At 39.6% G+C, this 9,704-nt stretch overlaps 1 pseudogene; it reads right to left on the reverse strand.

Annotated features, from left to right (window-relative positions):
- Window positions 1-8,069: 8,069 nt before the first annotated feature.
- LOC103770582 lies at window positions 8,070-9,395 on the reverse strand (annotated as a pseudogene).
- Window positions 9,396-9,704: the final 309 nt, after the last annotated feature.

The following is a 9,704-nucleotide window of genomic DNA, read 5'->3' on the forward strand; positions in this document are numbered from 1 at the left end:
GCTTGACATGTACCATGCCCGTAAGGACTGACTGTTAAAACTAAGATGCAAAGTTGTGACTGAAGATTAGATAAACTTGCCCTGATGCATCATTCTCATCTTTATCCTTTTGACTCTACAAGTTAATGACTAGAAAGAAAAAAGCTGTTGGCTGTTCTCCAGAACACCTTCTTCACTACTGTTATTAATGTCCATCTCATAAGAAATATAATCTCTCCTTTCCTGATGCAATCAGTAATGAAAGACTGAACAGTACTGACTCTAAAATCATCCTTAAACACCAACATACAAATTAACTGGAAGTTTGATATGAATTGTAAACAGCTGTGATGTAGCTCCAAACAAATATACTTGCAGTTTCACTTGGTCTCCATACAATATGAAGAAATGGTCAGCCATGTGGACAGAGTATTTGTTGATATTTAATTATGCGTGTCAAATATTACTACTGTGTCATTTTCCCCATCTCCTCACCTGAAGTACTGCTTAAGATCCCATTAATGATTTGAGGTTTGTACATCAGTTTACTGAAGGAAGAGAATAGAAAAAAAATGGCTAAACACATCTAGATGTCTATTTTTATTTTCACATGTCCCACGGTCCTCTTGAAAACTTTCAAGTAATTTTTTCTTCCTTATGTTTTTCTCCCAGGAAATAGTTCACAACTAAAAGCTGATGCAAAGAGACAGCAAGCATTCTTGCTGTTCATTATCATATTCTCAAACATCACTTGCATAACCAAGCTAAAAAAATTACAAGCCTAAAAGCTTGGTTATGCATCACATAAAAGAACTCTAGAAATTACATAATCACAGTGTTGACCTACTGAGGTGACTGTAGAGATCAGACTGCATGATTTAAGTGCTTAAAATTTTGAAAATGTCTATTTGACAACTCTCTTAATGATTCCCCAACACTATGAAAAAAATCTGTGGAATGTATAAAGCACTGAATATGATTACTTGCAGCTTCCAACAAAACTTGTCGTGTGCTGTAAAAGTGAAACTTGAGCCGCAGTGCATACGGGCTATGACCAGCGAACGTACCTCACACACACAGGCAGAGGCAAGGCAAGTCCAGACACGGGCAGACAGGTCAGCCAACCCTGCTGTTGGCACCACCTTGGCAACAACGCTTTTTTCCACTATACATAGAAAAGCTACCAGAGTTTAATGACTATAATGCAAGTTGAAATAAAATTTCTGTGACAGAAGTTTCAGAGAACATAATAAATCGTGGTTGCACATAAAAACAGTAAGCTAATTTTTATTCATTTTGTGACATTATTGATAAGCACCTAGGAAAATGAATTAATACCTAAATTATGTTTTTTTCCTTTAAGGGATGAAGTCCCATATCCAGTGGTTTTGTATTCTATAAAGGCAGGATTAAATTATAAAAGCAAAGCTTTTGTGCAGATTAAACCTTTCAGCATCTTTGTCATTATAAAAGTACTAAAGCTGATATTTGATACAATATTATGGATAATGTTTTTACAGGAGGCTGAACATTAAGTCAACTGGAAGTTTCAACCTGAAATGAGAAATTACTTCAATGAAATGCCATTGAATACGCACCATGAGAAAATATTACCAACATTTTTCAATAATATATGTGTATTGTGCAATAGTTTATCTAAACAGTGCAAAGAATAAAATTATTACATGAAAATGTTGTAGACACTTATCCTCACTTTTTTAGACAGAACACCCATAGCAGTTCCTATTTATTAGCTTGAGAGGTTTGTAGTGAGAATGAAATATTTCTGATAAAGAATTAAATGACTGAGCATACCTAGAACACTAGTAAAAACTTACATACTACACCTAAAATGTATTCAGTAAAAAATGATAAAACAAGATACAGAGAGGCTCCATCAAAACAACAAGGCAGTGAAGAGCAGAGTAGAATGCTTACAGCCAGTAGGCCACTGTGTGGCTACCCCAGTGCCACAGAAACAGGGGAGCATTTCTCGAGTGATTTCAGTGACATTCCATTTTGGTTTAGCAATATGCCTACGCAGACACTGGAAGCCTGGATTCACTTGGGGGAGAGGGGTGGGGGAGAGATTAAACTAACAAACACAAAGAAAGAAGGAAAAAAAAAAAAAAAAAAAGGATTGAGTTGAAGCACCCTGAGGGGGAAAAAAAAATTAAAGGACTTATTTAGATTTTGCTGTTATGTAGTCCAAGCTCAGGAAGACTGAACAAAACGTATATGCCAGTGACCTGCAAACAACACCCCTTACCATAAAGCTCTGCAGCACAGCAGAGTGAGCTAGAGCATGAGCTCCTAACCCACAGCATATGCACCACCACTGAGATACAAGGCTTGCTTAAATGGTTCACCGCCTGGCACAACCGGGGCCACTGCCTGCGGTCATATGTGGGGCAGGGGAGGGGGGCTGCAGGGGGAGTTGCAAGGGTCTGGCTGTATTCTTTTTACTGTTCAGGATTAACTTACAATGTGTAAAAAAATTAGTATTTACGACCAAAAACTTAGAAACAAAAGCATGGTGATATACTAGAAAATCAGAAAATTGAAATATAAGGACGATCAAACAAAAGAAAGAAAAATAACAGCACACGACTATAAAAAAAGCCAAGAATACAAAAGTAACGTGTCCAAAGAAAAGACTATGAATGGTTCCCCAACACCCAATGAAGGCTTAAAACGGTAATAGTGTCAGAATTATTCCAAGAATGTGAACAAATATTTTTAAATTGTTCATTTACTTTTCAGTCGTTACATTTTCAAGACTCATCTCTGTTCCACTGTGACAGTTTGCTGGAGTAAAGAACCACAGGAAATAAAAGAAAAATGAATAAAAAAGACAAATAATACTCAATAAAGAATGAAACTTATTTTGTCTTTAGGTCACTCAGAAAACACTTGTAGAACTCCAGATCATTATTTTTAAAAGAAAGTCAGCAAAATATAAGGGTAAAATATGTTAGTAGAACAATTAAAGAATAAATGTTAATAGAGAGGAAGCAGAGAAAAATATTTTTTCTCTGTGTTCCAAGACTTCAGTACTTTTAAAGTTCAACCTTTTATTTATGCTGTAACAATGCATATATGGTGTGACATAAGATGAATCACTTAATTCAGGATATGGGATTTATTTCAATATATGAAATTAGGCCTGTCCTTGGAGGTTGCAAAGTTTAACTAGTTTATATTTTATTTTGTACTTACGAACCTGACAGCAGGCTGCCTTAGGCCTCATTTCCACTTAATTCAGAAAAGCAACATTCCTTATTCATGTATTTTCTGATCAAAGGCTTACATTTATCACAACACATAATAAAAAAAAAAAGCACATTTTGAGTAGATTTCTTACAGCTAAATGAGAAACTGAGCTCAACTCATGGAAAATGTATTAGTTCAGGTCATACTGTTTTTGCAATTTGTGCACAGTTGCCTTGCCAAATTAGCATTCAAAATAAAAAAAGAAAAAAAAAAAAAAGTATGGTATGATACGAGTACATAATGGCATAAATATACACATAACAATCACTGAATAGAAAAAAAATGAGATGAGGCTTCTTATCCTTGAGTGGTTCACGTTTGCATTATTTACATCATTTGCATGCTGATTAAAAGAACTTTGGACATAAAGAATTCCAGGCATTCACATAATTGTGTTAGTGCTGATGGATCTTTGGGCCCAGCAGTCACAACAGTGTGCAGACAAAGTGAAATGCCAATTACTCCGCCTTGAGTATTATGGGTGGATTGCTTGTATTTAGACAACTCTGCGTGTACTATCAGTCACTGCCTGTCAACATACATAACAAAGTTCTACTTTAACCACCAGAGTAGAATAAGGTCAAGTTAATCACATTCTATTTCTAGGATGTTTTAAATATCTAATACACCTCATACAGCTGCTGACAAATACAAGGAAGTTGTCTGTATATAAATTAGTCTCTTAAAGTGTAATATTTTATTGAAATTTGATTACATTCTACCTGACTTTTGATTTCTCTCAAGAGTTCTGCAATCAAGATGTCCCAGCTCCCAGCAGTGCTCATGGTGTAGGTAAGGCAGAATATGATTCAAACATTTGACAGCTAGACACCAAAACAAATTCTGGCTGAACTTTTATCTGATTTTTGACCTGGTTTGAGTTGGAATGGAACTAATTATGTTCAGTGTCTTTACTTTTCAGCTAAGTCTCTTCTGACTAACTGCACTTTTTTGAAGTTAGCAGTGTGTTTTCAGAGAGAGTGTCTGCTTCTAGCAATGATAATGCTCCATATTTAGAGTTCCTAACAAGGACAGGTATGCAGAAGGCTCTTGTTCATACATGCTCCTGTGAAGACCAAGGTCACTGGTAAATCTTATGTACCATACTGGGTATGCAGAAAGCAAAAGGTCGCACCTGTTGGGAGGAGGGGACAGGACAGGTGACCCTAGACTGACTAATGAAGTATCCCATCCCATATCCGTCACATTCATTGTAAAACTGAGGGAGCAAAGCTCTCTTCTTCAATGGCTGCTGTCCAGGGATGACTCTGTTCTGCCTTTGTTCCTGAACCCAGTTCCACAATCCAGCTCCTGAATCTAGTTCCTGTCTGTTGCTAAAACCAGTCTAGGACTTTCCTCAGGGCCTGCTCCACAACATCTGTGGTGATGTTGATGTATTGCCATCAAGAGGGGTTCAGTTCAATATTTGGTTTGTATATTTGTATATATTCCATTTTATTATTATTTATATTCCATTTCATTATTATTATTTTCCTTAAAGCCATTTTGGTTTTCATTTCCAATGCATAAGTCTCCCTCCCTTATTGCCTTTGTCTTCCCCTTTGGGAAAGGAGAGAGGTTAACAGACAGTGTCTCTCATTTGTCTAGTGGTCAGCCCAGCACTAACCCTTAACAGTTTTGCTGTGCTGAAACTAATAAACAGTTTGACCTAGTCAAAGACACAACCCTGTGGCAGTGAACAGGTTCTCTTAAGGACCTGTGAACTGCCAATATTTCTGAGCTAGAATTAATGTCATGGAGCTCAAGACAAGCACCATCCCAGCCTATGGTGTTCTGGAATCACCTTTATTCTATTTGTATTTCACATTTGTTATGCTTGATAAACTGAGTGTGACCAGAAACACTTCATTTGTTTTATTGCAGCTGCTGCAGAGGAGACAGGCAAAATAGTCTGGTATTGAATTCAGTAAAATTCAACATGGTAAAATCATTCAATATGGTATTGACTTAGTTTTGCTTACTTAAATTCTTACCTCTGATAAATATCTATTTGGCTAAAAAGACAGGATAGTGGCAAAATTTGTAAAGTTTCACATATAAGTAACATGAATATAATTTAAAGCAATTCTTGCAACCACACCTTTGATTTCCTTGATGATAAACGCAAAAATTTTCTCCATTATAGAATGTTTCCAAATTTCTGCTTAATAATTAAATACCTCTGCTGACAGTCTGCTGTCCACTCAAGAACAAGCACCATTTCCTTCAGTATAGGTGTAAAATATCAATGCTATAATTTTCAACTAGAAGTTTTTAACTCTGTGAATTTCTCTTATTTTATCATTGCCAAAATGAACCTATCACAACTTAAGCAACTTAAGTTCCAGTACCTTTCAAATGAGAAATCTGAAGGAGAAACAGCTTGCAGATAAATAAACATTTGGTTCTTAAGGCTGGCCTTATAGGCCTTTCAAAACAGATTTGTCTCCAGATCCCTGATAGTAAGAGCTGGAACAACGTGTCCTCTTCTTTCTGAAGAATGAATCCCTATAGCCAGATCCATTTTGTCCTCAAAGTAGTTAGCATGCTCATTGATTCTCTGGCAGCCTTCCACTGGTCCTGACCGAGACTCCCTCTTTTTCCAGTGATTCAGTATATGTTACAGTATTGAGTCTATTAGTTCAGCAAGACCATTTTGCTCTTGCACGTTATTAACTCTCCTTTCCTTTTACTTTGTCCTAAGAACTATATAAGATAACAAAAATTCTACATATCGACAAATCTGGATTTGTTTCCTCTATGAAACAGAAGATCCTTTAAACCCCATTATAAGGTCTTATTACAGAGAAAGAGGCGAGGCTTTCTTAGCAACTGCAATGGAGTTGATCTCCAGTTCTTGAAATAACACTTATCTACAGAAGTAGTCTCCAAATCAGAATTTCTGGCATTGCTTCTGGACAAGTTCTTTTTTTTCCAAGGCTTCAAGTCCTTACTTGGAATAATCACAGCCCTAGATTATGGACCACTGCTTCAGGTGGTTCTCCAGGTGTTTCAGCAGTCATGCAGAGCCAAGGAGGCCAGGAGGCCGGGCTGCGGCCAGTGCCCGAGTGCCCACCATGAAGTACTGCAAACACAGCACTACAAGCATCAAGTGACACGTCCAGGATCCTCTCATTTTGTATCTTCTCCCATTTTATGCCACACATCTTGCCAGATCTATGTTGCCCTGATTGTGTGAACCCAAGGTATTTTCTCTAGTCTTGAATCAAGTTTTTATATTTACTTCTCCTTCCTGCATTTTATTATTCTGTTGTTTTCACATGCTAATTGAAAACAGAATTAACTTTCTGGTTTGCTTTTTCAGTGAGGCAAATGGAATTCATCACCTCCACCACAAATTAATACAATACAGCTAGAAAAAACATTTTTATATATACTTGGAAAACTTGTAACACAATTCATGTCACTAGTCTGCATATGAATAATTCAGATTCAATTATTCAGTGACAGAGTCACCATACAAAATGAAAAAAATTAATAGGCTATTTCTTAGTGCAAGGGAAGATAGGCCCTATATTCAGCATCCAAAATAATGTAGTAGGTAAAACTAGGAATAGGAGGTTTTAGGGACTACAGGAACACAGGCAAAGGAGGTTATTTTTTTTTTTTTTTTTTCTTTCATGATTCTGGATTCCTGGCACTAAAGCTGAACAAAGATTTAAGCATAGATTGATGTGTTGATTTACCTGTAGAGCAATAATTTGATTTGACCCCCACCCACAGAACAGACAAAATGCTTAAAGATGAGATATTTCCTAAAATAGCTGACACAAAGCAAACGACAGCAAATTTTGCAAATGAATGTATCTTTCCTAAGAGGCAGGTTCTACAAAAGGTCCACTGACCCTGGGAAGAAGCTGAAGGGAGACCACTGCAGGGCAGGAGACCTCAAGCAGACTTTACTTCTGTTAAAACTCTGGTAAAAAAAAAAAAAAAAAACAAAAAACATCTGCACAAAATGGCTTAGATCTAAGCACCTGCATTTCAATCTTCACCAAAAGAGGAAGGAAAATTTGTGATTAACTTTCAAGGGGGAAAGCGAGTTGACACACTGGTCACTGGAAAACAGGCAGTCAGTTTGGAGCAGACTTGTGAAATCTATTAGTTACTTTATAAATGGGCTCGAAGTCTTATAATTTATATGAAACGTGGTTTTCACTTGCATAGTGAAAACATGCAAGCTTAGAACTTTTAAACATGAAATATTAAGGAGGCGAGAAGAAAGGTCAGAACCTCTTTGAAGTGCAAAAAGTAACTTGGGTTATTGTCCAGTTTCATTTTTACAGATTCACAGAATGTTAAGGGTTGGAAGGGACCTCGAACGATCACTTAGTCCAACCCCCCTGCCAGAGCAGGATCACCTAGAGTACATCACCCAGGAACACGTCCAGGTGGGCCTTGAAAGTCTCCAGAGATGGCGACTCCACCACCCCCCTGGGCAGCCCGTTCCAGTGCTCTGTCATATAGAAGTTCTTCCTTATCTTCAGGTTGAACCTCTTGTTCACCAGCTTGTGGCCATTGCCCCAAGTCCTGTCACCAGGCACCCCTGAGAAGAGCCTGGCCCCATCTTCCTGACACCCACCCTTTAGATATTTATGCGAATTAATAAGATCCCCCCTCAGCCTCCTCTTCTCCAAGCTAAACATCCCCAGCTCCCTGAGCCTTTCCTCACATGTCAGGTGTGCCAGGCCCTTGATCATCTTAGTAGCCCTGTGCTAGACCCTCTCCAGAAGTTCTTTGTCCTTCTTGAACTGAGGAGCCCAGAACTGCACACAGTATTCCAGGTGGGGCCTCAGCAGGGCAGAGTAGAGGGGGAGGATGACTTCTCTCAATCTGTTGACCACGTTCCTCTTAATGCACCCCAGGATGCCACTGGCCTTCCTGGATGCAAGAGCACACTGCTGGCTTATGGTCACCCTGCTATCAGCTAGGACTCCCAGGTCCTTTTCCCCAGAACTGCTCTCCAACAGATCAGCCCCCAGCCTGTACTGATGCATGGGGTTATTCCTCCCCAAATGCAGGACTTTACACTTGTCTTTATTGAATTTCATTGTTTCTCCCTGCCCAGCCCTCCAGCCTGTCCAGGTCCCTCTGGATAGCTGCACAGCCTTCTGGCGTATCAGCCACTCTCCCAGTTTGGTCTCATCAGCAAACCTGCCGAGGGTACACTCCAGCCCTTTGTCCAGGTCACTGATGAATATATTGAGTAGTGCTGGGCCCAGTACTGACCCCTGGGGGATACCTCTAGCTACAAGTCTCCAACTAGACTCTACCCCACCGACCACGACCCTCTGAGCTCTGTTGTTTAACCAGTTCTCAATCAGTCTCATGGTCAGCTCATCCAGTCCATACTTCCTGACCTTCACAATTAGGATATTGTGGGAGACAGTGTCAAAAGTTTTGCTGAAGTCAAGGTAAACCACCTCCACTGCTCTCCCTTTATCTATCCAAATAGTCATGCTATCATAGAAGTCTATCAGATTAGTCAAACACGATTTTCCCTTTGTGAACCCATGCTGACTACTTCTGATAACTTTCTTTTTCTCCATGTGACTATACATGGCCTCCAGCAGTTGTTGTTCCTTCACCTTTCCAGGTATGGAGGTTAGGCTGACCAGTCTGTAATTTCCCGGGTCTTCTCTCTTGCCCTTCTTGAAGACTGGGGTGACATTGGCTTTTCTTCAGTCCTCAGGCACCTCTCCCATTCTCCATGATTTTTAAAAAATGATGGAGAACATAGCAACATCAGCCAGCTCCCGCAGCACCCTTGGGTACATCCCATCGGGACCCATGGATTTATGGGTGTTTAATGAGCCCAGATGTTCGCTGACCCAAGCTTCATCAACCAGTGTAAAGTCTACCTTCCTCCAGGCTTTTTCACTTATCTCCAGGGACTGGGATTTCTGAGAGGTAATCTTAGCAGTAAAGACTGAAGCAAAGAATGCACTCAATAACTCTGCCTTCTCAGCATCATCTGTCACCAGGGCTCCCATTTCATTTAGCCAAGGTCCCACTTTTTCCTTGATCTTCCTTTTCCCATTGATGTACTTGAAGAAGCCTTTCTTGTCCTCTTTAACCTCCTTTGCCAGGTTTAGTTCAAAGAGGGCCTTGGTCTTCCTCATTGTATCCTTACACACCCTGACAACATTCCTATCATCCTCCCATGTGACCAAACTCTTTTTGAGAGAGAGATAAGTCTTAGCACAGGTACAAGAAAAAGATAAGACAGTGACTGTTGTGGTTTGAGGCTTGGAATGGGGGGGGGACCTTCCAGCAACTGGGAGGACCCCGGGTGGGGGTGCCCGGGTGGGGGTGAACCATTGTATTCCCTCCCCTTCCCACACACACTCTGATAAGAGGTAAGAAGTGGGTTCTAATTTCACTCCTGCCTTGGAGCTCGGAGATGGAGGTTGTCCTTTCACTCCGTGGGA

The sequence above is a fragment of the Merops nubicus genome, unplaced genomic scaffold, assembly GCF_000691845.1.
Source record: "Merops nubicus isolate BGI_N331 unplaced genomic scaffold, ASM69184v1 scaffold9853, whole genome shotgun sequence".
NCBI lineage: Eukaryota > Metazoa > Chordata > Aves > Coraciiformes > Meropidae > Merops > Merops nubicus.